Consider the following 27301-nt stretch of genomic DNA (forward strand, 5'->3'; position numbering starts at 1 on the left):
AAGCTCTGAGCATCGGTTCTGGTAAATCTCGGGGTCGGACACGCCCCCCACTCCAAGGCTCCTGGGTCACATGCACTCTCAGAGCCATAAAGAGCCCCATCGAAGACTGATAACGTAGCTGCTTGTGCAAGTGAGCTTTGGTATTTCCAAAAGATTTACTTGAAATATTTAGAGTAGGTTGATTATTCCTATAGTAATGTCACCCTTCAATTCTAACATGCTTTCTTGAAAAGGAAGACACCTGGCCCCGAGAATCAGGCATCATCCACAGTCTGTCTTATTTATACATCTGGTTGGTAACTAGTAATTCTAATAGGTGTGATGGTTATTGACGATCAGCATGCTTCCCATTGCCACCAAATGGTGGGGTTCTGACAGCATCGGGGTATGGCCACGAGAGTGAGCCCCTCACTGGATAGCTAGTGTTTGGGTAGCTGTTGGGGGGAAAGGCTGAGAACCAGGACTCTAGGCACACAGTTTGATTAGGTCCGCCTCATTATGTTTCTCCTTCATGATAGGACTTCAAGCTCCACAGTTACCAGCTCAGAAGCAAAAAATAAAATAAAAAATAAAGTCTGACTGTGCCTACACCTTGAGAGGTCCATGAGCTCACCCTGAATTTAATTGATGTTCTCCTGGCTTGTATGCAGGGTGGTTTTGAAAGCCCTTCTCCCTTCTGTCTAAGAGTATGATCAAGTCACCCATCCTCACCTGTTTGCTCTGTGTGTCTTAAGAGGTGGCGTGTATTGGGGTACACAGTGAGACCATTTATTTGTTTTTAGGTGTTTCCAGCCCCCACTCATTTCTTCATCTGTGAGATGAGGCTGGGCTAGAATCTAGCTGTGTGTTCCTAAAGAAGGATCCTTGATGTTCTCACACGTTGGGCTTTTTCCCATGTTCGCTCTCATTAAATTCCCATAAGGTCTACCTTTTCCCCAGCAGGTTGTGCGCCATTTCCCATCAAATGGAGAGGTAGAGAGAGTTGTGCTTTCTAGAAGCTTTAGCAACGGAGACTGTCTTCTGGTTTGGCCCCCTTTGGTTGGGGCTGGAGGAACGGCTGCTCTGGACGCTACAGAACCCTTGGCCCTAAAAGGCACCTGGGACCTCCCGCAGCACAAACCCGGCAGCGTCTGCCCAAGACGCCGTGACAGGAAGTCCCCCTGGTTCTCTGCTCCTGTGTGTGTACCGCTAGCTCGTTCCAGAAGGAAAACACAGCTTTGTGTTCTGCTCAGTGCGAAAATGACATTTGGCTGAAGAGCTTCTTAGCATCGGTTACTTGGTGCTCTGCCCACTCAGTTCCGGGAATGTTCTCCCGCTGCTGCCCAAAGGAATGATTCCTTTCACGGTGTGTTCTGCACAAATTCACGTTTACATGGACAGAGTTGCCCTGTTTTCTCCTTTTCTCCCCCGTAAACATATCAGCTCTGATTTGAAGCTAATAACATTTTGACATGCAAACAACCGAATTACCTGATGATATCACAGAGAATGTTGGATTAGTCATTTTGACCAGGTAAGAGGGTAAGGCCAGTTAATGGACAAGAGGCTTCAAGGGTGCATTTGTTCATAATGCTACCAGTACTGGATTTTTATCCTTTTTTTGAGGTCAGTGCAGACGCTGCTGCTGGCTCTCCTGGCAGTGGTTTGTCCCCTGCTTGCTGCTTGGACTTCCCAAGGGGTCTGGTCCGTGATTCCAGTAATTACTACCATTAGCTGACCACATGCTGTGGGCCAGCCACTGGACATGCTTCTTTGTCCTTCACTTAATTGGGGGCCTCTGTTGTCCATGTGTCAATCTCAAGGTCACGGCCACTCTTTTCTGATTACCCTGGGTTTGTGCCCCTTCTCCCAGAAGGCGCCCCGGGTGTACTTCCTGGCCTGCGTCTCTGCTTGGTTTGCCTCCAGCATTTCTTCCTCATCAGGTTCCCTTGCAAGTCAGCTCTCAGAACTTAGTTCCGGGGGGGGGGGGGGGGGGGGCAGCGTCTCATCTCTGAAAGTCTTTTCCTCTAAAGACGGGAGCCAGGAGACTGTACTCTCTTTTCTCAGAAATGTTAAGAAAGCTGGCTTCCCAGCATCTCGTGTCCACCTGCTCTGCGGCAGAGCTTCCTTGTGGGTCCCTGCAGAGGCTGGGTTAGCTGTTGTTAACTTTGGCTTGATTCCATATGTCATCTCAGTGAAAATGGTACTGATGAATGCATGAACTGTACGACAGTAGCAGTGAGGTCCTTGAGAAGCTGGGCTGGAGAGCATTACAGCAAATACTGGTTCATTCTGTGACCCTTAGAAATCTACCCTATATTAGATGGACTTGTCATTTGCATCCTTCTGGCAGGTATGAAACAGTAAAAACATGTTAAAAAAAAAACCTGACATTTTTAAGAAGAAAACTTCATTAGAGTATATATTTTAGGGCTCTTCCCCAGGGCATTTCCCTGTAGGTCAGTACATTAATAAAGCCAGATTAGCATAATTATACTTGGGAAACGTTGCTAGCCCATTTAAACCTCGTGTTTGTTTTTCTGAGGAATTCGAGAAATATTCTTGAATCTAAGAATACTTGACTTTATACGTTCCTTAAACTGCCAGTTTTGTAAGAGAGAATTTGGAGTCTATTTGATCTTTCTCTATAGAAGAATAAATTGTGGAGCTAATTCGTCCAAAATCTTGAATAATACCCTGTAAAATAGTAAATTTACCTAGTGTTTAGAGACAGTCTGAAAACGAGACGAGTTTTGATCGTTTCCAGTGTCTAAAATTCCATGTTTTGTTTTTTGGGGGGATTTTTGGTTTGTTTTTGAGGCTTGGGGAGATGATTAGAAAGGAGGGGTACAAGAGGCATGTGATTGAATCGTTAATGGTGGGCGCCAAGGGAAAACCATCGTGGCTTTTAGGAGGGGCTGGTGGGGTGGCGTGTTAGAATACTCATCTGTCCATAGCAAAACAGTAGTCCCATTTATACACTTACAGAGTCTCTTCTGGGTGCAAGACAACAGATGTTTGGCACTGACAATAATATAAGGAGGGGACAGAAAGAAATATACACTCCATAAGAATATTTACATTTCGATACCGCTTTGAAATTTTTCAAGCTGCTCTCATTAACGTTACTTTCTTTGATTGTTTAAAACTTCTGAGTGTGGATAGCAGAGCAGACCTTCATCAACTGGGTTTTACAGATGTGAAATTGACCAGAGAATGTGTCTTGTTTAACCAGAAACAGGAAGTGGCAGAATGCGGGCTCAAGTCCAAATGCTCTGACAGTCCTGGGAGGACTTTTGAGAGAGTCGGACAGATTTTGAGAGAGTTGAGGAGGTTTGGTGGCAGGGTATTCAGTAGAAGCAGGGCTCATGGGATTGTTACGGCCACGGCTGCCCGGCATATGGTGACCTTCACACTCTATGAGGTGCCTCGGGTTCCTCTCTGGTAAAAGGATCACCAGAAACCTCTACTGGGGCTGATGAACCTGTACTTACGCTTCCTTCAAATCAATTAATGAAAAGCTGAAGGAACATCAAGATCATCATTTCCTGGGAGTACACAGATGCCTGATTACGGTTTTCACTTTGCCAGTGTGTCCCGCTCAGGCATCTGAATACGAAGTGGTCATTTCATCCAGATGGAACCCTTTAACTAGGAAGAAACAATTGTTTCCTTCCAAAGTTAAACTGACATATTTTCACCCTCATTGCTACTCAACGCTTCTGCCCCTTGGCCCAACTCCAAAAGAAGAAGGTGTACATGTAGGTAATCCTCTGGTCTAACCTGTCCTTTGTATAGGCCAGTGCATTAAGGTGGAATTATCTTGAGGTGGGGGGAGGGAACAGTAGGTGGAGCGCAGAGGATTTTTAGGACAGTGAAGTTACTCTGTATGATACTGTAATGATGGATGCGTGTGATTGTACATTTGTCCAAACCCATAGATCGTACAGCACCAAGAGTGAGCCCTAAGAGAAACTGTGGGCTCTGTGTGATGATGATGTGTCATCGTAGGTCCATCAGTTTAATAGATGCATCACAGTGGAGGCTGTGGATGAGTGGGGGCAGGACGTGTATGGGAACTCTCTGTACCTTCTGCTCAATTTTGCTGTGAATCTAAAACTGCTCTAAAAAGTAAAATCTTTTGGGTGCCTGGGTGGCTCAGATGGTTAAGCGTCTGCCTTCGACTCAGGTCATGATCCCAGGGTCCTGGGATCAAGCCCCACATCTGGTTCCTGGCTCGGCTGGGAGCCTGCTTCTCCCTCTCCCTCTCCCTCTGCCTCTCCTCTGCTCATGCTCTCTCTCTCTCTCTCTCTCTCTGTATCTCTCTGTGTCAAATGAATAAATAAAAAAAAAAAATCTTTAAATAAATAAATAAAAGCTGACAGGTAAATACCCTTTTTTTTTTTCTATTTCAGGAACCGTTTTAATATTGTTAATAGCAGTTATCAGCCTTTGAATGGAACAAAAAATATCTTTTCCACAGAAATGTTTTACATGTATTACATGTATATCGGCATAGGTGGGAGTAGCCCTGCGTACCCCTGAGGGTATGTTCAGCCTGGCATACGCAATAATTAATGACATCTGACCAAAACAAAAGCCACATTTAGTGTTCATTCAAGCCGCAAATATACTCCTTGCCCAAAGGGAACCTGGCTCCAAGACCATCCCATTTTTGTTGCTTTTCGTACTTCTAAGTGGTTAAATAAAATGGGGAGTTTAAGCCAGTAGAACATCACAGCTGTGTATATTTTATTTGAAATTTTGATACTTCTTCCCATGTGATCTGGTTAATAACACGTCAGTGAGGCCCCAAACCTAGTAACTGGGGTTTTTGTTAAAGATTAAGCTATGGATTTGATTTGATTTACTCTCTCATTCACTCATGCATTCTTTAATACTTGCATAAAAAAACCTTTTAGGGGGCGCCTGGGTGGCTCAGTCGTTAAGCATCTGCCTTAGGCTCAGGTCATGATCCCGGGGTCCTGGGATCGAACCCCATATTGGGCTCCCAGCTCAGCGGCAGGAAGCCTGCTTCTCCCTCTCCCACTCCTTCTGCTTGTGTTCCCTCTCTCGCTGTGTCTCTCTCTGTCAAATAAATAAATAAAATCTTTTAAAAAAAATAAATAAACCTTTCTGGCACCTATTTTGTGCCAGGCACATTTCTAGGCGCTGAAGAACATTAAGGAACAATGTAGGCCACAATTCCCACCATGGAATATACTTCCTAGAAGGGAAGAATGACAGTATTATCAATATAAGTAAATAAAATACATGCTAGGGAAAAAAATAAAACAGGGAAGGGTGAGGTAAGGTTTGAATTTGAGGGGATCATTGATATTTTCATAAGGTGGCTTGTGTAGGCTTCTCTGAGTTAGGCAGCTTTTGAATAAAGACCTGAAGTCAGTGAGTAAGCCAACCAAATGGATAGTTGAGGAAAGACCATTCCGGGCAGCAGGGACAGCATGTGCAAAGGCCCTGAGTCAGGAGTATGCCTATCGTGGAGCTCGGAGGCCAGTGTGACTGGAGCTGGGTGAACAGCAGGGTATAGTAGCTGATGAAGTTCGAGAGATGTGATGTGGGGGGTCATATCATGTAAGACCATATGGACCGTAATGAGGACTTTGGGTCTCATTGTGAGTGAGAGACTGAGCACCGCCAGAGGATTTGAAGCAGAAGTGTAATACAGTCTGACTTTTTTCCTAAGGTTGCTGTTCTTCTGTTTGGGGAACAGAGTATAGGAGGCTGGACAGATCAGGGAGACCTGTTGGTAGACCGTGGTCTTCAGAGAGATTTCCATGGCTTAGACCATAAGCGTAGAGTGGGGGATGGTGAGAATAGGTCAGATTCCGGACATCCTTCAATGGTAGAGTCAATATAGGATTTGCTAATGGATTAGACATAGGTGAAAGTGAGGAAACAAGACGAGAGAGCATGACCGTAGGGTTTTCGACGTGAGCCACAGCAAGATGGAGGTGCCGAAGAGAGGACAAACCCAGAATTGCAGGTTGGGAGGTGGCGAAGGAGACCCCGGAGCTCACCTGGGACGTGGTAAGTTTAGATGCCTAGGGGCAGGGTGGGGGGGCAGCAGATGTGTGGGTCTGGGCAATGCAGCCTCACAGGTCAGAAAGAGGAGAGATCGATTGAGAAGCCAGAGAGGCAATTGGTGATGTCATGGGAAAGCCAGGTGAGCGCCATGGCCTGGAGGCCAAGCAGTCAGTAATGGAGACGTTGGGACGCCTGGGTGGCTGAGTGGGTTAAGCGTCTGCCTTCGGCTCAGGTCATGATCCCGGGGTCCTGGGATCGAGCCCCGCGTCAGGCTCCCTGCTCAGTGGGAAGCCTGCTTCTCCCTCTGCCTACCGCTCCCCCTGCTTGTGCTGTCTCTCTCTCTCTGACAAATAAATAAATAAAATCTTAAAAAGAAAATAATGGAGACGTTGCAAGGAGGCGTGCGTGAGTGGTGTAATGCCACTGTTGGGTCAGCAGGTGAAGGCTAAGACCGCCATGAAGATTTAGCAATGGCAAGGTCCTGGGTTGGTGGGGGTAAAAGCCCAACCTGAGTTAGATTCAAAAGAAAATGAGAGTGTCCTTAGGTAGGTGGGTGAGTACATAAGCTGTGGTCCATCCAGAATGGATGGATTTATTCACCACTAAAAAGAAATGCTCTACAAAGCCATGGAAAGACTTGGAGGAACCTTCATGTTGCTAAGTGAAAGAAGGCAGGCTCGAAAGGCTGCATAGTATATGATTCCAACTGTAACATTCTGGAAAAAGCAAAACTTATGGGAACAGTAAGAACAGCAGTTGCCAGGGGTTGGGGGGGTGTGAATGATCAGAGCACAGAGGAGTTTTAGGGCAGTGAAACTAGTCTTCGTGACACTCCAGCAGTGCACACGTGTCATTATACATTTGTCTAAACCCATAGACCATACAGCACCCAGAGTGAACCCCAGTGTAAACGGCGGACACTCTGGGAGAGAATAATGTGTGGGTTCATCCACTGTCACAAATGTACTCCTCGGGCGGAGAGCGCTCCCAGCGGGGGAGGCTGTGTATGTGTGGGCAGGGAGTATATGGGAACTCTCTGTACCTTCTGCTCAGTTTTGCTGAGAAACTAAAACTGCTCTAAAAAGTAAAGTCTATTAAAAAAAAAAGAGAGAAAGAAGTGATGATCTGAAGGCAGGAGGTTGATACTGGTTTCTAAGGAACAGAAGAATGGGTGGTATCTGGGAGGGCAGTGGTGGATGGGAGAAGGGTCATACAAGGGTCTTATTTATACAGGACAGGAGAGCGGACAGCGTTTGTGGAGCGCGGGCAGACTTGCTGGCCTGTGTCCTGGGCTGGGTGAGTGGGTCTGGGACCTCATGCTCTTGGGGAGAGCTGGCCTCAGAAACCCAAGAGAAAGGCTGGGGGTCATTGTCACGGGCTGCAGAGATGGGCCAGTGCATTCTTGTGTGAGCTCTTTTCTGTGGGCTTCTGTTTTCTCAGTGAGAGGACAATGTCAGGAGAAGTGGAGACAAAAGGAGTTTGAACAGTTCACCAATTTCCTTCCCCAGTTTTTCTGCCAGTCTCTCAGTTTTCACCATCATTTCTTCCAAGCTAGCCTCTGAGCTCTTTCAAATCAAAATTTCCATCTGGCGGCGGGTGCGGCAGGTGGGTTCTTCTTTTCTTTTCTTTTCTTTCTTTCTTTCTTTCTTTTTTTATTATTTATTTTTGACAGAGAGAGACACAGAGAGAGAGGGAACACAAGCACAGGGAGTGGGTGAGGGAGAAGCAGGCTTCCTGCGGAGCAAGGGTTCTTCTTTTCTTAAACACAGAGTTACCACACTTTCAAGTGGGATCTTCCTGACTGTGGCATGTTTCCCAGGGCCTGGCCAGTGATGAGATTTTCATCTGTATGAAACCTACGCCATAGGAATTCTGCTTATTTATTTATTTATTTAAAGATTTTATTTATTTGTTTGACAGAGAGCGAGAGAGGGAACACAAGCAGGGGGAGTGGGAGAGGGAGAAGCAGGCTTCCTGCCGAGCAGGGAGCCCGATGCGGGGCTCGATCCCAGGACCCTGGGATCATGACTTGAGCCGAAGGCAGACGCTTAAGGACTGAGCCACCCAGGCGCCCCAGGAATTCTGCTTTTTTAGAAGGTCATGGCCTTTTGGGAGCCTCTGGATTCAAAGTAAATTCAGTTCAGTCGTTTGAGGCACAAGAAACTCATTTTACATTTTAAATGGTTCTATTTATTGGGCTGATTCAACATTTAAGGCCCCTAAGAGCAGAGATTCTCGACAGCTCTGGGGGAAGGGAGGGATATATAGTGTGAGTACTAAGTATTATATTTTAGATTTATTTATCATGCAAATTAATAGAAATTAATGCTTGACGGAATGTTCAGGAAAAACAAAAATCATAAAGGGTTATCCGCCCTCCCCTAACCGGAGAAGCCAGACTCTCTCCCATGATGGGTTTACTTTTTCCTTGTGTTGTTTATCCAAAGGGAGCATTGCTTTTAAAAGTTAGTATAGTACTGGTTTGGATATCCACCGCCGATGGCTTACATGTCTTACGTAGTAAAACAAAGCCCATGGAGAGTCTGATTGAGGTGCTTTCAAGTGGGGGGACCCCATGTGCCTTCACTCCCCCTGACTCTACAGTGTGCCTGCCCTAAACAGAGGAGCTGTTTCCTGATGTCACACGAAGCTGTGGGTTAGGAAAAGAAGAAAAAGTGACTCTCTTCTCTCTCTGGGGTGTGTGTGTGTGTGTGTGTGTGTGTGTGTGTGTGTGAGATGATCAGTTTCAAAAAACGAAAGAAAAGAAGTGACCAGCCCTAGAAATGACGGTTTAGCACACACGAGACTGTTTCCCTTTCCTTAGATGGGACCAAAGCACTGCAGAATAAACTCTCTTGTACAGCAGCTTCAGCCTCCTCGAAGGAGGGTCTCCTGACCGGCCCTTCTAGCCGGGCTGCCGGGTGGCACAGGTGTGGGGCTGGGGGGACCCAGCTGGTGCAGCGCAGGACGTGATGCATATACCAGCCCTGCAACCACGGGCTCGATGACTAAGTTGAGCCATGCTCGGTAGCGTTGTATGCCAGAAAGTAATATTTTTAGAAAGGGAGGAATTCACATGATTCCTCCAAGCAGCTTGTGCTTCCTACGTTTGGCTCAAAGGGGGAGTGTGTGTGTCCACAGAAGTGGCAGATAGGTTTTTCCTGCTACCCCAGGGTAACGGCCCACAAAACCAATGATACCACTCACTGTTTGCGAAAGTAAGCCATAAGCCCGATGATAATTAGTTGGCTCTGACCAAAAGTCTTCAGAAGCCTTCTCCCCACATTTTTGCACCCACGTTTGTATTTACGCATGGCTTTTGGCTCCACAACTGGGCTCAGGTCCTGATGCACCAAGAGAAGAGGCGAATATACAGGATTTGAGTTTTGCATTCATGGGACCCTGAATCTGGACCAGATCAAAGAAGGGGCTAACCTGCCTCTTTCTCTCTTATGTGGAGCGTTTTTCACTACTCAGTTGACCCCTAATAATACACTCTTTTGCATTTTTTAAGATGCTCTTTTTCTGTTTCCAAATCTTTATTTTTCATAAGATGAGAGGAGCGTGGCTCTGGACCTGTTTCGTTGAAGAACCTGCAGCATCTAAAGCATCTAAAAGCCTTTGGCACATTATGGGTGTGTCCTAGAGACCTGAAGATCACAACCAACACAGTCAAACTCTATTCCTGCTTTTTGGGTGTAGATAGGAGAGGGATTGATCTTCCAACTTTATGTTACCTAGTGGAACCTCTCCCACAAGAGATACCCTCCTTTCCACCACCAAACTTCCTGCTCACTTATCTGCCAAGAATCTTTAAAGTTAGAAGAATCTAACGTCTGACAAAGCATTGAACATTCTTTGTGTTTTTGGGTCGAATACTTGATACTCCTCCCGAGGGAATCTGGAGACGGGTATCAGTGCTTTTTAAGCTGATCCAGTTTTTTTTAAAACCGCGGGCTATCAGTCATCCCATGAATTTGACATGGTGGTTTGTTCGCATGTTTGCTTGGTTTCAGTTTGGGTTTTCACTTTGTACTCCTGGATTTTATCCTGAAAACTCCTTTCTGCAAAGCAGTACCAAATGCAGATTCCTTCCTACACATGGGCCAGGTTGGAACTCACCCGATCATGACCCTCAGTTCTTGCTTTATGCCGTCGCTGACCTGGGGCTTTGGGGAATGAATGGAAAAGAGAGATTACAAATTAAGCATTTGTTGGGGAGCACTGCTGTTACTTCAATATTCTTGTTTTTCCAGTGAGGATCTGCAAAGGGGACTTTGCAAATGCATCCAAAGAGAGATCTGAGTTGAGAATTCTCTTCTCCAAACAGAAAGACTGTAATCCCCCAACTGTGTGGGAAGCAACAGTGAGAAAAAGCCATATGATACTTGTATGAGGCATTAAACATTTTTGGTAACATTTAAATAAATTGGAAACTAGTTCTTTGATAAAATTTAACTTTTTTTTTTGCACCACTGGTAGATTTGAAAAGGCGTGGAAACACTTACAAGGAATAGCAATTGCACAGTATCAGTGTGGCTGTGGGCTTAACTCAGGCTGGTTTATCGCAGGCTGACCAGGCAAGGAATAAAGGAGTAATTGGCATTCTCGTTGCTGAACCCTCTCAGGGACTCTTGGGAAGCCCAGCCTCGCTTTTTGACCTGGTGATTAGCTTGAATTCAGCAGACTCATTATCTTGCTAATTTCATCTCCATTGAAAGAGAAAGCAGACATGGAAGTCATTAGTTATAGTTCGATGTTAATGGTAAAATGAATTGGCCTCAAAAATTACGTTCTGATCATGTGAACTAATTTCCCCATGATGGAAATCTGGTTACGTTTTACATATGTATTTTTAATCTCTTGGGGAGGTACCCCTGTACATTGTTCCAAAGGAGGTGGTTTTCTGGGAAAATGTTAAAGAGTAAAGGTCAGGACTGTCTCGGGTCTGCCGGTAACAGCCTTTTAGGACTGCTTTCCTCCTGGGCAAGCTCCTAGCCTTTCGTAGCTGTGCGAGCTTGCCACCTGCAAGGCTCTGTGCTGGGTTCCAGAGTTAAAGAAATAAGCTAAGAGCCCCAGGGATCAAGTATATCTTAAAGAAACATGTAAACTGATCATTATAATACAAGTCACTGTACCAATTAAGATTGCTTTCAGCTGTGGTCAACCAAAGTTCCAGTCTGGCCTGGGAGCTGGTGTTGGTCTAGCTGCTCAGCCTGGCTGGTCCCTTCATCCCAGGGGGCTTTCACCCTCACGCCAGCCCCTGAGAGTCACAGGATGGGCACCCAGCTCCAGGCATGCTGTCTGTAATAAAGACAGGAAGAAACAAAGCTTTCCCCGAGCCAGCTTCCCTCCAGCGGACTCCCACTCCTATCTCCCTAGCTGGAGCTATGTCAGGCGGTCAGCTCCTGGCTTCTGGGGTGGCAAGGAAAGGTGTGCAGCCCTGCCGACCTCTGGGTCCTGGGTGTCACCTGCTGTGGGAGCCCATGCAGGGACCGACGCCTGAGGGGCTTGGGAGCAGGTCAGAGAGAGGTAAGGGAGCAGCGTGTGCAAAACCGTGCAAGTGTGAGGGGGCAGAGGGTGTCCCGAGAACATCCCCGGGTTCCCTTTGATCCAGCCCTGTGCCAGCAGGGGGCTGGACACGTGGGCATCAAGCATTCACCTGAGGGATCTGAATTTTATCCTTTTGCAGTGAGAGATGGCAGTGTGGGGGGATGGGCAGAGTAGGAGAAAAGCCAGCAGGGGCTCTTCGTACGGGGGGATGGATGATAATACAGGCCTCATCTAAGACATCACGGGGGTGATAGAGAAAAAGGAAGAAATTGGGGAAATTCTTCCAAAGTCAGTGGCTCTTGGTGTCCACTCGAATGTTAGGGGGGAGGCCTAAATTGTTGGGGATTACTGTCAGGCAGCTGGTGGGTGGGCAGGGGAACTGTTCTCTAACCTGGGGAGTGCAGGTGCGGGAGCTGGCCAGTCCGTCTGGATGCTGGGTTAGAGGTAGCTGTAGTCTGTGGCTAGGTGGGTGGGAATGGAGGGCTGGGTTTGATGAGAGAGGTGGGGGCTTGGAGTATATATGGATCCGGGACTTTGGGTGGGGGGGCGGGGGGGTGCATGTAAGTATTAGTTGAAATTAAATGGCTGGTTGGGAGTTTGGGGGGTGAGAGAATGGCCCACTCACTGCATGCTGACTGGAAATCATGTCTCAGTTTTACTTTTCCTTCCATCCTGCACCATTTTCTCTGACGAGCTCCTATTTTTAGCACTTTTCCCTTTAAACGCTGTGCTTCCTCTCTTGGTGGGCTTCGCTTTCCTGATCTTATCCTCAGACAGTGATACCAATTGAGGGGTGAATGGAGACCTGGATTTCTTAAATGGGTGTGGGCTGCCCACCCCGCTGGGTCTTAGATCAGGTAGGCAGGAGTAGCTAAAATTGTCCCACCCAGCACCCCCATTGCATGGGTGTGATGTGGCCAGGTCCATATATGGGCACTTCTAGCATAATCTCCAGACAGGGCATTGTTCAAGGTCACCCCACATCCCTCCCCACCCCACCCCCCAGTCATGCTCAGTGTGGAATATTTAGAATGTGGAGGGACAAAATCACCCCTGATGGTACAGTCCCCAAAGAGCTATTGCATTTTACGTTTCTTTACAATAAAACTGTTACACATCTCAGGGGGTTTTATGATGCTCCTCAAACAGATACCCTCCTGATTCACACAGTCAACAAACATGTAGTAAGTGCACTCTACCGGCGAAGTACCTTTTCTAGGCGCTTCGGCATACAACAGTAAACAAGACTAACAAGGGCCCTGTCTTCATTTAAGTTGGGGAGGCAGTCGGCACATAACTAAGTAAGAAGATGTTTGGAAACTGCAAGAGGATAATGGGCTTCAGTGACTGGGAGGGGATGGAGCTACTTTAGGGAGGGTGACCTGGAAGCCTTCTCTTGAGGTAGTGATATTGATTGAGTCTGACACCAGAATGAGGAGGAGGGTACCAATCCTGGAAGCCTGTTGGAACAGCACGGGCAAAGGCTCTGGGGTCAGAGCTTGGACTTTCTGAAGATAGACACAAGGCTGGTGTATCCACAGGGTAGTATGTGAGGGAGATAGTAGTGGGAAAATTTGGTCACAGAATTAGGAGCCAAATCCTAGAGAGTCTTAGAAAACATAGCAAGGAATTTAAGTTCACATTCTCTTTCTATTACTTGGAATGAAAAGTCATTGGAGCATTTTGATCTAATGAGTGATGTGATATAATTTTCATTATTAAAAAAATACAGTGTTGTACTGGGTTGATGGCAGCCCCCCAAATTTGTGGTTGTATCCTAACCCCTGAGCTGGGACCTTATTTGGAAAAGGGTCTTGCAGATATAATTAAGAATCTTTTTTTTTTTTTTTTTTAAGATTTTTGCTTATTTATTTGTCAAAGAGAGAGAGCACAAGCAGGGGGACCAGCAGGCAGAGGGAGAAGGCGGCTCCCTGCTGAGCAGGGACCCTGATGTGGGACTCGATCCCAGAACCCTGGGGTCATGACCTGAGCCGAAGGCAGACACGTAACCAGTTGAGCCACCCAGGCATCCCTCATTAAGAATCTTGAGATGAGATCATCTGAATTACCCAGATGGGCCCTAGAAGCAATGACGAGTGTCCTTGAAGGAGACAGAAAAGAAGGTGCAGAGGGGAGGTCGCGTGGAGTTGGGGCCAGAGAGCGGAGTGATGTAGCCACAGGCCAAGGAAGCCACCTTCCTTGAAGCCTGGAGCCACCAGAAGCTGGAAGAGGCAAGGAAGGACCCTCCCCTGGAGCCTTTGAAGGGTGTATAGTTCTGTTGATACCTTGATTTCAGACTTCTGGCCCCCAGAACGGACACACACACACACGTCTGTTGTTTTAAGCCACCATGTTGGTGTTAATTGGTTAGAACAGCCATGGGAAACTAACACAGGTGTCTCCTAGACTCGGCATATGTTAGAGGGTGGAGGAGGAGTGGGTTCATGGGGCTCTTACAGTCATGCAGGAAAAAAATCATGTGGCTTGGGTTAACAGGCGTGGGAATGATTAAAAAAAAAAAGTGCCCTGATTTAGAACATATTTTGGAAGTAGAACCAGTAGGATTTGTGATAGATTCGATGCTGGGGACAAGGGAAAGAGGAGTTTTTAAAAATCTAGCTGGTATTTGGCCTGAAGAACTAAACAGATACTAGTACTGAAATGAGGAAAACTAGGGGGAGGGGCAGGTCTGGGCTGCAGTTTTCACCGCAGGGGTGATGGTGGGTCAGGTGGTCCTTCACGTGACGCAATCAAGAAATATTTTGTGGACCCAGTAATTTGGAGGTGCCTATATCACATCCCAAATAGGATTTTGAATCGGGTGTTGGGCATGAATTTGGAACTCAGGAAAAAGGTGAAGGCAAGTACATTTGGGAGTCCTTAGTGTATAGATCAGTGGTTCCTAGCCCTAACTGGTGACTCTTGGGCAGCTTTAAAAAAAAAAAATACCACCACCCACAGTTCATCCCAGAGCAGTTGAAAGAAAATCTCTAAGGTATTTAAGATATCCCCGGGCGAGGTTAATGCTCAGCCTGGGTTGACAAACCACGGGGATTGAAAGGCACAGGTCCGGGGCGTCTGGGTGGCTCAGTCGTTAAGCGTCTGCCTTCAGCTCAGGTCATGATCCCAGGGTCCTGGGATTGAGCCCCGCATCGGGCTCCTTGCTCAGCAGGGAGTCCAGTTCTCCCTCTCCCCCTCCCCCTGCTTGTGTCCCCTCTCTCGCTGTGTCTCTCTCTGTCAAATAAATAAAATCTTTTAAAAAATAAATAAATAAATAAATGAAAGGCACAGGTCCGGATGCTATTGCCCAGGGCAGAGCTGCCTAAAAGGCAGGATGCTGCTAATAGGTCACAGGTAGGCTAGCCGCTGATCCCATTCAGCTCTTAGGTGGTCATAGTTTTGGGGTTGGCACCATGTTTTTCTTTTTGTGGGCCATGAGGAAGAAGAGTCAGGAAAGGGGGTGAGTGTTGGTGGAATGGATTATGAGGGCTCTAGCGTGGTGGGCCCACTGAGGAGGAGAGACCAAGGGAGGAGACTGGATCTATGCTCCGGGAGACCATAAAGGGGAGTCGCTGTGACTCAAGCCAAGGAAGAAAGTGGTTCAAGGTGGAGGAGGACACAGTTTGGTCATGTGGTGCTTAGAAGTGGCGAACCAGGAGGATAGCATTCGTTTTAGGATTTTGCAAATCACAGGTGCCCTTGAGAAGGCAGACGTGACTCAACAGAGTGGTTTGGATAAAAGCTCGTATGGAGCTGGTTGAAGGGCGTGCGTTCGGAGCCTGCGGAGATCTTCCCGCCAAACATGAAGCAGCCCGTGAGGTCTCTTGTAGGCTCACTGCTTCTGCCTTGCCCGCCTAAAATCCGGCATATCTGTGAGTTTGAGACTTTTGTTCAAAATGACTCTGTTGAACCAAATATTTAATCTTTTGGAATGTGGTACCCGAATCCCCTTATTAACGTGTCAGTTTCATAAACGGTATGTCGTCAGCACCTCTGTTCCTTTCATTTAAATCTTTCTCCTTTAAATAGGACTTTGCTCCAGGTGATACCCTCTTGGTGTTTCCCTGGGTATGTCTGATTGTGGAGCTTTGCCCGTCCTTTCTCTTGAGCAAGTTTGTGCTGGCTCAATGACTCACGGCGGCTTGGTTGGCGAGTGTAAAGGGTCTTGTCAAAGCCCTTGCCTGGGCTCAGTTGGGGCTCAGCCAACATTTGTTGAAATTTAGGGCTAAAATGACCGTATGACAGACACAGCTGCCCGGTGGAGAGCCAAATGAGCATCGTGAGGTCCCTTGGGAGAAGGGTGTCTGTGCCCCGGTGGATGGGAGAGTTTCTGCCCTGCTCAGCAACCCCCCGCACTCCTTACCCTGCTCGCCCTCTGTGATCCCATTCAGGGCCGATAACACAAGTGTTCTCAAGGAATCCTCGTGCACTATGGTAGTCCCCTAGGATGATGGAAGTCCGGCTCACCATGTGTGGGGGGGGCGGTGTTGTAGCTGACTGCAGTTCCTGCAGTCTTCGGGAGATAGCATTTTCCGGAACACTGCACATCAGTGACAGGTTGGTAAGACCCGGAGGTGCTCTCTGGGCTGCACCCCTCCAGCCTGGCAGGTGGACCTGGGCTCCTGCAAGAATTCTGTCTCACATACGGGAGCCGACAGCTGACTTGCTTTAAACCCCTGGAAACTCTGTGAGAAAACCCCCAACTCTATCCATTCAGCCCCTGGACTTGTGGCTTGCCCATGGCCCAGGAGTGTGTGCCCTCAGAGAACAAGCTGATTTCAACTCCTCTGGCTGAGGAGATTATGGGATTGTTACAGGTTTGGAGGGCATTAAATTAAGAAATCAAAGTTGGCTGTACCGGAGTGTTTCTCCGTGCTGTACCTCTGGGTTCTGGTTCATCTTGTTATACTTTTATTTATTTATTTTTAAGATTTTATTTATTTGAGAGAGAAAGAGTAAGCAGGAGAGAAAGCAGCAGGTAGAAGGAGAAGGAGGCCTCCTGCTGAGCAAGGAGCCCGACATGGGGCTTGATCCCAGGACCCTGGGATCATGACCTGAGCTGAAGGCAGACGCTTAAAAGACTGAGCCCCCCAGGCGCCCTTGTTAGACGTTTAGTACTGACTGTGAAAAGCAGGATTTTAAGGAGCAAAGAAAGCCTAGAACTTCCTCAGAGGTTGTCTAGAAAAGCTATTCTTACATCCACATTTCAAAGCCTCGACTCTTTTACTTTTTATTATAGGTTATTATGAAATCGATACAAAATTAGAGAATTGTGTAATGAGTACTCCCTCTGCCCACAGGCTATCCACGCTCAGTTCTGCCATCCTGTTTCCTCCGTCCCACACGCCTCCCCCACCTTCTCTTTATTTTTTCCTAGCATCTTAGTCAGTTTTTGCAAGGCGGTACTGTGGTGACGTGGCCCCCAAGTCTCGGTGGCTTACAGTAACAAAGGTCCGTGTCCTTGGTGGGTGCGAGTGGCCCTGCTCCCCACCTGCTTTACTCTGGGGCCAAGGCAGAAAGGTTGGCCTCTACCTTGTAAGTCTGTGCAGAGAAAATGGCTATTTTGAGTCGCTGCCCGAGCATTTGACGGTATGACAATCCTGCTCACACCCAGAGTCTAGACATTTAAATAAGGACCTGAGCTTAGGATTCCTGCCCCATGTTCCCACTTTGCTTTTTCTGGGACACCTTTTAAAGTAACCAGTTAGAGGGGAGCCTGGGTGGCTCAGATGGTTAAGCGTCCAACTCTTTGATTTCAGCTCAGGTCATGACGTCAGGGTTGTGAGATGGAGCCGCACGTCAGGCTCAGCGCTGGGCATGGGGCCTGCTTGAGAGTCTCTCCCTCCCTCTCCCTCTGCCCCTCCCCCCCGTTCATGCGCTCTCTCTCTCTCTCTCCCTCTCCCTCTCTAAATAAATAAATAAACCACTTAGAGTTGAGCCGATGAAAAAAATGAAAAGTTAGGGACCTCTGTTTGCTACCCTGCTTTCTATCCCTCGCTCCCTCAAGACCTAGGATGAAGGACTGCCCTTCCCCTGGTTTAGTCCCCCTGCCTTTTTCCGGCATCTGTAGGCCATAAGTCTTGTGACTTAACTTCCTCTTGTGTGAGTGTATTGAAACTGCACCTTCCATCAAAATGGCCCTGTGGTTTTCACCTCCCCAAGGAAGAGCTTGGATGCTGAGGGAGCTCCCTGCCAACCCCAAATGGGTGGCTTGTGCCCCCTCAGGCTGCAAATCATAATGTGTATATTCTTAATCTAATGCACCAGCTGCCAGCCTCCCAGCACGAAGAACCCACTCATGGTTGTTTCTGAAGGGGAGCCTACCCTGCTTCGGCCATAACCCAGAGCCCAGAGCAGGAAGATTCCATAGAGGGAAAGGTCTGTCAGTTGTCAGACACTTAGAAGGAAGAAAGTGTTGTATTTTAACACCTAGAGAATGTGATTAGCGCTCTTACCAATGAATCTGCACTCTAGGGGCAGGGAGGTACCCGGTGAAGTGACGAAGTTTCTAATCAGGAATAGTAGAGGGAAAGTTACCATTTGAAAGACTAACTAGAAATCTCCTTTCCTAAGCCTGTCTCAGCAAGTACCTAAACAGCTAGACCAGAGAGTCCATTAATTAGCATAAGGAGTCCTGGGGGTGTTTTGCATAGGTAAGAGTGGGGGTGGTCAAGTTATGTAGACTAACTAGAGATGTAGAGATGTTGTTCGTCTGCTCTTGCACGAAGTGGGTATAAGATCTTTGTGCACCCAGCAAATGGGTATTTAAGGCCTAGGACTTGGTCCTGTTCTGTGCTCTGCCACTTAAGGAAGGACCTGAGGATTTTGTCACCTGATTTGACCAGAAGGTAGTTGAATCCGGCTTCGAGGATAGTGTTGCATCTGACTCCAGCAAACCTTTCAACTAAGACTTGTTCAGGGACCTAAAGGAGAGAGAGTGGGAATTGCCCCGAGTTTACAACATGTGTGTAACTATTTTGTGCCTCTTGTTGTTGTAATGTGCCACCCCCGTAGAGGAGTTTTGTGGGAGGGGACCCAGTTTTCCCTACCTTTGGTCATTGGAATCTACTGGTATCTCCCCATGAAAATGGGACTGTGGTGAATGGCCACCACATTGGGTCAGTTGACAATGGAGGGAATGAGAACCTGAAAGGGAGTCTTTGGATGTTTCTCTTGGGGGGTCATTAGTAGCCCCCCAAATTGCACAGTGGCCACAAGTTCCTATATCTGATTGTTCCCTAAGTGCTGTTGTTAGGTCTTCAATCATGATCAGGGACTGCTTCATCCATCAGTGTGGAAGAAAATGTCTTGAAGGATGTGAGAATTAAAATGTGTGCAGAAAACAGAGGTGAGAGTACAGACAACTTCTAACTAGCATGCCTAGAAAGAGTGTGACCCACCCAAAAGAGCATACGTATTATTGAGATGATTCCATTAGCTATTTCTTTCAGCATCAGAAGAGGAGTTTACCTTCACTGGACTTTGTACGTACCTGCATCTGTGTAATTGCTTTATATGGATTATTTTATGTAATCCTCATAACCCCTCCATGAGGGTAGGAAGTATTACTCATACTTGACAGATGAGGAAATTAAGGCATAAAGTTTCCCAGGGCCTCACAGCGAGTAAGAAGCAGAGCCAGGATTCAATTTAGGAAATCCGATTCCTCAGTCTGTTCCCCGAAGCTCCACTTAGTTTATAAGCGTGGTATTGCATAGGACCTTTTTAGTTTGCACCTTCCTCCCTGTGTTCTCAGAGTTCAAGAGCCTTGAAGTCTTTACGGTCTGATGGAAAAGAAAAAAAAAATGTTTATTTCAGGAACCTCTCCCTCTAAAAGGTGTGGAGATTTTCCCATCAAGCCAGGAAGACACCTGTGTTTTCCTCCCAGAGTCCCTAGAACCCTTGGGACATTACCATTTTGAGACCCTATAAAGGGAGGTGTGGAAATGTGGTTTGATTGAGCAAATGTCTAGGTGTCCCCCACCCCTTTCCACCATCTGAGAGTTTAGGACCACTTTGGCTTCTTCTAGTCTGGAGTTAAGCTTTGGGCCAGGCAAGATCTACATTGATGATGCACAGGGGTGGGGGTTGGAAATTCAGCATCAAGTAAATGGTTTGTCTTCTCCTTGTCATCCAGCATTTTTTCTATTACCTTTTGAGCCTGTCTTCCACAGGGCAACTGTTCCCAGGGGAAAATAAATTGAAATCCTGAGTTGTCTGCACAGCATCCATGCCCGGGGAGAAATGCCGACAGCATGAATTTTAAAAGGCTGTTCTAAAAGTGCATCACTGGGAAGCCTTTCCAATATAATCACTTTTAAACCCCATGGTAGTCATGGCTGCAGGATAGTTATGTCAAACCTGAAGGCAAACCTGAGCGAAGTGGCAGCTAGAGGAAATACCGCTTTAGTTAATAGATCAGGAAACCTCATCTAAAATATTGGGGCTTTAGGAAAAACTAGACCCATTGTTCTATTGCTTTCTTCGCTTCACTTTGTTATCCTGCTGCCAAAATTCCTAAGAAATGGTCAGGAATGAGGGAGAGGGGAAATAAAATTAAATAATGAAAAACACAGACAAGACTCTAATGTGTGCATCTTCGGCTGTGCCATTTTCCGCACCGATCAGACTTTGAGTCCGTTTTAGCTCTTTCTGCAAGTGTCCCAGCGGTGGAAGGCTGGGTCCGTGTGTGGCAGACAGGCAAGTGGGAGCGTGCGCCCCAGCAGGTGTGCTGACCCCACTACAGGGGGTGGGGAGGTGGATCAGAAAACCGCAGTCTCAGGTCCAGCAGGAGATCGGGATGAGGCAGTGTTCTGCGCCCGTAGCCTGGCCCTGGTCAGGGGCCACTGGGTCACCAGGGCTGGGGAGTTTCTGGAAGCCCCGGCGTGGCGTAGCCAAGCCCTGCGGTCATTGTCCTAGGTCTGTTCTGTCTCAGAGGATTCCTTTCTTTGGAAATATCCGGGGATTTCTCCAGCCAGTGTACCCTGCCTTGCCTGTTCCTTCCTGTAGAAACCACAAGAAATGTGACTGCTTGGAATTCTGGGAAAGCTGTACTAAAAATATGACATGATTTGGTTATAGCCTCATATTGGGTAGTGGGTCATGAGCTCCCTTTTCCTTCCTCTAGGAACGTAACAAAGACCTTAAATCGCAGTGCTCAGCAGATGGTACAGTTAAGCTGGAGTTTGGGCAGGTGGGGATGATCACCTGCTTTTTGTCCATAGGGAACTGGTGTAATTATGACAATTAGCAAAAAATGCCCTTGGCCAACTATTTCCTGGGCTCTACTACTGCAACCTAGAGTATCTTCCTGAGAACGTTACCAGATTAAAACCAAACGATGTGATTGGCCCTGTTAGCACCTTGATAGAGTTAGGCTCTCTCGGGAAGACAAGGTGTGTCGGAAGCCGGACTGTCAGCCTGGTGCTCGCCTGCTCATCAGGAATGGCAGAAAGGAGGATGGATAGTTTGAAAAAGTTATTCAGTGCACTCTCTTCTCTCCGAATTTCAGTTTTGTGAAGCAGGGCTTCATAGGGGATCTTGGCTTGCAAGAATTATTCAGAGGCTGGTGTGAAAGAAGACATTGCAGGGATATATGTCTTTAAAAAAAGATGGAGAGGGGCGTCTGGGTGCCACAGTCGGTTAAGCATCCGACTCTTAGTTTCGGCTCAGGTCATGATCTCAGGGTGGTGAGATCGAGCCCCGCATTGGGCTCTGCGCTCAGTGCAGAGTCTGCATGGGTTTCTCTCTCCCTCTCCATCTCCTCCTCCCACTCATGCTCTCTCCCTCTCCCTCTCTCTCTCAAATAAATGAATCTTTAAAAATAAATGAAAATAAATTTTAAAAGATGGAGAAGCAGTATTTATTTGGGGCGTAGAATGAATAAGTACACGTATTAGAGTTGCAGGAAATTGGTAATGCTTCGGAAAGAAAGCATCCATATTAGGAGTTCCTAAGTTGGCCAAACTCTTTACCTAAAGTTTAATATGAGAAAAATGAAATATTTTTGGTTGGGTACTTTGGGACAGCCAGTAACAGGTAGAATACAATGAAAAACTGCCTGTTGAGTCAGAATCATCAGAACAAAAGGAGTTGTTTATATGTGAAAGAGTCTATGTCGACTCTGGAAGGCCGAGAGGAAAACTACAGTGGTGTTGCCAGGGCAAGAAACAAAAACCGTACCCACATAAAAATGCACCCAGGTGGAAGGGAGGGGTAGGAGAACCGTCAGGGCAGAGGGCCAGTTCTCCCTGCAAGTCTGCGTACTGCACACTTGTGCCAGAAAGTGAGCACTGTTGTGCAGACACCACCTAGGATGGCCTCTTCTGGGAGCTGGTAGATTTTGAGTGCATTCGAGAATTTACTTTCAGGTTTCTGCTAATGAGCTTTCTTCTGAGCTGGACATTCGTGTAGCACACAGGGGGATCACGGGGATCACGAGATCCGCCATGTTACACTCTCACCAGGGACCCAGACACCTAACCTGCCTTTGACCTGATATTACCAATAGTGAAGAATTGGAAACACCCTAAGCGTCCACCAGTTGAGGGGGATGGTTAGATAGGCTAGGGTGCTAGCATAGTGGAGAATGTGCATTTAAAGAACAGGTCGGTCTTCACGGTTCGACATGGAGCCATCTCCAGAACATACTCTTCAAAGAAAACTTAGCAATTGGAGAGCAGCAATACGTGTGGTATACTGTTTGTGACAAAACCAAAATAAAACCGTGTTTTTCTGGAAGCATTTATGTATATATTTGAATCCTCAGAAAAGTTTTAGGACCTTTTGGCTACAAATTCCTAGCAGTAATGTCCCCAGGGGAGAACTGGGATCGAACCAAGGGATGGGTGGCCAAGGAAGGAGATTTCTCCTGCGCTGGTGTTCTTTGAAAGTTTCACCGTGAAATGTATTTAGACATTGGGTAATTGATCATTTTTACTTTTGCCTGATATTTACATGATAAATTCTCTCTATATGTATATTCTACATTCTTTGGAATATAACCAGTCCTGCCTTATTTGACTGGTGTCTCTGCAATGATATGTTTGTTCGCAAACAGGGATTGCAAAGGGAATTATCAACATGTGAGTTTAACAGTTGAACAGGAAGGTAAGAATTTTATTGGACCTTCTGTTGTGCTGATACCTCTGATCTTAGTTACTGCCTCAGAGACTCCACTTTCTGGGGTCACCTCCGATTTGTTATGATTTCATGTTTTTCTCTCATAACTGGAGGACACTGTTCTATCTTTTTCTCCCTTGATGACCCTGCCATTCACCATGGTGGTTCCTCCGTGTCGTTTCTAAACCGGAATTCCAGGACATGGGGCTCACCCGGCTTGTGCTCACGTTCTCTGGCCCTTGGTAGGTTTTGTGCAGACCTGCCCCCCGAAACCTGCAGCAATACGCAGGCTCTGCATTCCCCTGCCATCACTGTGTGACAGCCGTGCCGTCCTTTGTCCACCTTGATCACTGTTTCCCCCGCTCCTGTCCTCTCCTGAGTCTCATGTCCTGGGCAGCTCCGTGGAGCCACCAGAAGGACATGGTGCCCTCCTACAGTGATGGCCAACACTGCCTCTTGGCTACATGCCCTTGAGAAAGAAGGTCAGGACTTGAGTTGACTTGAGAAGCATCGTTGGCCTTTGCACCACGTAACTGATCCAGGTGGCACAGTGGAAAGATACGGGGCTCTCATTATTTTTCTGGCTGAACAAATTGTCTAAACTCTCAGAAACTCAAAGTTCTCCTTTATAAAATAGAAATAGTAACTCTTGGATTTGAATCTTGTCATGAAATTCACAGTTCTGCATATACTCCAGCACACACACGGCAAGCAGCAAGCAGTGGCTGCTTTTATTGGGTATTTTGAGCTCACCTACATCCTTTCCAGAACCTCTCGGCGTCCTCAGACTGACGGATGCGCGGCAGGTGCCCCTTGCCCAAGTCACCCTCTCTGGTTGTTCTTTCTCAATACTGCCGTTGTGCAAGGTGCTCCCGTCTATGACATTCAGGCCATTTGCTAGGATCCTCTAGTTTTTAACTGCAGGGTATTAATGGGGCACATCACTCAGAATGGCCACACTAAGGTAAAGAATCCTAGCAGTGTCCTAACTAGGAAGGCCATTGCCACCCCCACCCCCCCGGATGTTAACGAGAAACCGTCCATGATGGAGCAGAAGCAACAAGAAGTGTTTGAAAAGTACTAAATGAATAGGACAGAAAGCGGTGATGCCTAGGAAAGCATAGGCATTTGCATGTCCTGTGACTTCTTCCTGCTGTCACCTCTCGCCCTCCGTGCCTCCTTCCTCACACACACGGAATGGAAGCCTCTTTCCGTTTTTCCCAATATTCCTATTCAGTCTCTTCAGACTCCCCTTGAGTCTTCTCTCCCTCGTAAACAACTTCCATTGTAAGCAAAGTAAGAGAAGCCAGACGTTCCCTGTCCTGTCGATGACCGGGATGGAAGGGATGAACCAATTTACCCACGTGTGAGTCTTTGAAAAGTACTGCAGTAAAACAAGGAACTGTGAAGACCTGTTGTGTGTGGGCGTCCAGAAGCTAACCACGTACTGAAACCATGGAACAAAAATTTATTGCAAGCATAAGAGAACGATGAAAGTAGCAAAGTCAGCGTGACCAGAAGCCTATTAATTGCCACAGTGAATTTGTGGCCCTCCTAGACTTGAAGTCACAACCCCAGCATCCTTGCTCCTGTGGATTGGATGGCACCGTGGTTGGGGAGCCTGGAGAGCCTCATCGTAGAGGAGGACATGATTTCCTCCCCATCAGGGGCTCACAGCCCAGCGGGAGAGGGATAACAAGTAAGTGAAAGCCCAGGATTGCAAATTAAAGTCTGTTTTATAGGAGAGGAAACATTGTAATTTATTTCAGTATCTCTACTGGCGTTGACTTCAGAGGTTGAGATTCTTTTGTAGATGGTTTTTAATCAGGTATCAAGCTAACTTATATGTTGTACTAGATCATACTAAATAATGTAAATAAATGACAATATGTATTATATGTGCAGGATCACAACAAGAAGTGTAGCAATAAACTGCACCTCTCTCAAAAACATCTGATACGTGGGAAGAAGTTGCCAGTCGGTGACTTGCTGTAATGATCTGAATAGGAGCCCACAAAGGTTCTCTGTCTTGGACTTTGTTCAGGAGGACTTAAATACCAGAAAAACCGGAAGGCCCCGATCCAGCATGGCATAGCCCCAGATTGGAGGTTAGCTAGCTGTTGTAGTTAGAGTAGCCAGCTGGGAAGCCATAGTTCCTAGGACACTATCCTTAGTACGACCCCTCCCCCCCATGATGCATGTACTCTTACAGTGTCCCGGAATTATATGACTAGCCTTAGAAAAATGTAAAGAACACCAAATAGGTAAGGTTTGTTAATATTTTGCTCTATTCTTCATGGTTTGTAATGGATTTTAATAGAAGATTTTAAAATAAGAGCTTTGCTTCGTGATTCATCTGGGGGTTCAATTGACTGAACTTGAGTAAATTATTCACCACTTCATTAAAATTCAGTAGCACTGAAGTTTTCCATCTGATGCATTCAGGGCTGTCTATTGCAAAAGAATTGCTGTGCACCCTGCGTAGAGGCTAGTTTTCCCAGTATGGCCCGCACCGGAAGTGTAGACAGTACCAATGGAATGTAAATTTAACACTTTATTTTCCATTAACCAAAATTATCTGTGTAACCTCAGGAGAAGAAACAGGCTTCCGGTGAGTGATCTACACGTTGGTGATTCTAAATCTCTTAGTGGGAACGTATTACTGGCATAAAAATGCATTACTGCAGGGGGGAGGCTTAGAGTCTTGTCACAATTATCGCCATTGCTCGGAGATAACGTTTTAGTCAGTGAAGCGTCAGTTAACACCCTCATGGAAAGAGCTGTTGTCATTTGAGAGTAGAAATTACATCCTATAATATTTTAAAAGTAGACATTTGTTTACTTTTTTTTTCCTGCTAGAACCGAAATCATGTAATTTATTGGAGCAGATGGCACAGAAGAGGTGGGCCACAGGAAATCGGTGTGTTCTGCATTTAGAAAAGATAGTTTATAAAAATACTACCACAAAGCATAATAGTCATGGACTTACAGGCTTTTTCGAGTCCGGCTGGTTCAACTCCTCTCCAAAATTCCTGCCATGGTGGAAGGCCTCCCTGGTGTCCCTGCTTGAGCTCTGTGGTCTCCTAGTACTTTGACACCAGATTCACGATCGCTTTCCAGTGGCTTTGTCACGGTCAGGTGAAATGTCCTTTCCAGAGATCTCTGACCACAAGAACATCCCTCCTGATGCCTCGCCTCTCCCCTGGCTCCGGCGACATGGCTGCTTTACTCGGGCCTCGCGGGTCAAGAGCCGAATTTCTCCTGCTTCCTTATGTGGCGAGAGCATCATTGGCCCTGCCGTCCGCCTCCTTCCTGTTCTCTGGATGCTCCGACTTGCCCACTTCCCTCGCAGCCGTGCCCAGAAGCCGGCACGGCATGCCAGGAACAGCTGCTCGGAACAACCGTTCTTCACCCTTTTGAGAATCTAAGATTCCAGAATCTCGTCCCAGAAAAAGGCACATGGGGACGTACGCGCTGCAAACAATCTTGGCAGATTTCTGGGACTCCCTGTAGCTCATTCATCACCCAAGGGCCTCCCCCGACTGTTGTGTGGACACTGCATGGGAACCCCCGGGGAAGCTTTTACTGACCACCCATCCCTGGGCCCTATCCCACGAACTGTCATAAAGCCGAGAATCTGGGGATCCTAAGCAGAAGGGTTTTCAGGGTTGTTTCTTTTTAAGGAGGAGGCTATGTTGTAGAAATCAGGTTTTGAAATCATGTTTCAATCATAATCGTGTATGTGAGGCTTCTTCAGGATCCAGTTTCACACACACACACATGCATTTTGTTGGCTTTTTCCTGAACTGACTTGTTGGGGCATGTTAGGCCTTTTAGGATGAAGTGCTCGTGAAACTTTAAAAACCATACGCAGAGCCTCAGCCGCCTGGCTTCCCTCTTGCTGGTACTTGTTGGATGAAGACTCTGTTGAATGGCTTAATTTGGGAGTGACTCAAATCTAGTAGAAAGTCAGACAGACATATGTTTGGACCACTGGGGCCTAATGTGTTTTTTTAATGTTTGCTTGGGGGGAACTTACCGCATCTTGGAGCCTTGGGAAATGACAAGGGGGAAAGAAGTTATGGTTTCTGAATATGCCATTTAGCCAGGTAGCTGAGCAAATAAAAGGAATCTCAATCCTGCGGCTTGGTGTGCCTTAATCTTCATTTTTCTTCTTTTGCCATGTCTGTATCTTCCTCGAGTCTCCTTCGCCTGCCCACAGTTCGGCCACCCCTGTCAGAACATTCCATGAATGGTTTGTTTTGGACGCAAGTGTAGACTGGTGTTTGGTACTAACGAGGATCCCTGCGGGGAGTGAGGGCGAGGGGGCGTCAGCCTGGTGTCCTCTGATTCGTTTGCCCGGCTGGTCTCAGCGAGCAGCACCAGCCCCTTCGCACACAGAGTTTCTATTTCAGCCTGACGGTGAATTCAAAACCAGTCTCTGATGTGTGGGAAAGATCTGGTCCGATTTCATCAAGGGCAGTAACATCCTCTGTGGAATTTTGTTGCAGGAAATATTGTGATCGAGCCTTTAAAGTATCAGACCCGAGGTCTGACTCTTTGCCTAGGTTGAGGGGGGCAGGGGCAGGGGCGGGCAGCA

The 27301-nt window shown here is 47.0% G+C and overlaps 1 protein-coding gene across 2 annotated transcripts in view; it reads left to right on the forward strand.

Moving 5' to 3' along the window:
• KCNK1 (potassium two pore domain channel subfamily K member 1) overlaps positions 1 to 27301 on the forward strand; it is a 58034-nt gene that overhangs the window by 14130 nt on the left and 16603 nt on the right. The gene's annotated exons all lie outside the window — the stretch shown is intronic.

The sequence above is a fragment of the Phoca vitulina genome, unplaced genomic scaffold (assembly GCF_004348235.1).
Source record: "Phoca vitulina isolate PV1807 unplaced genomic scaffold, GSC_HSeal_1.0 scaffold43, whole genome shotgun sequence".
In the NCBI taxonomy this organism is placed as follows: Eukaryota; Metazoa; Chordata; class Mammalia; order Carnivora; family Phocidae; genus Phoca; species Phoca vitulina.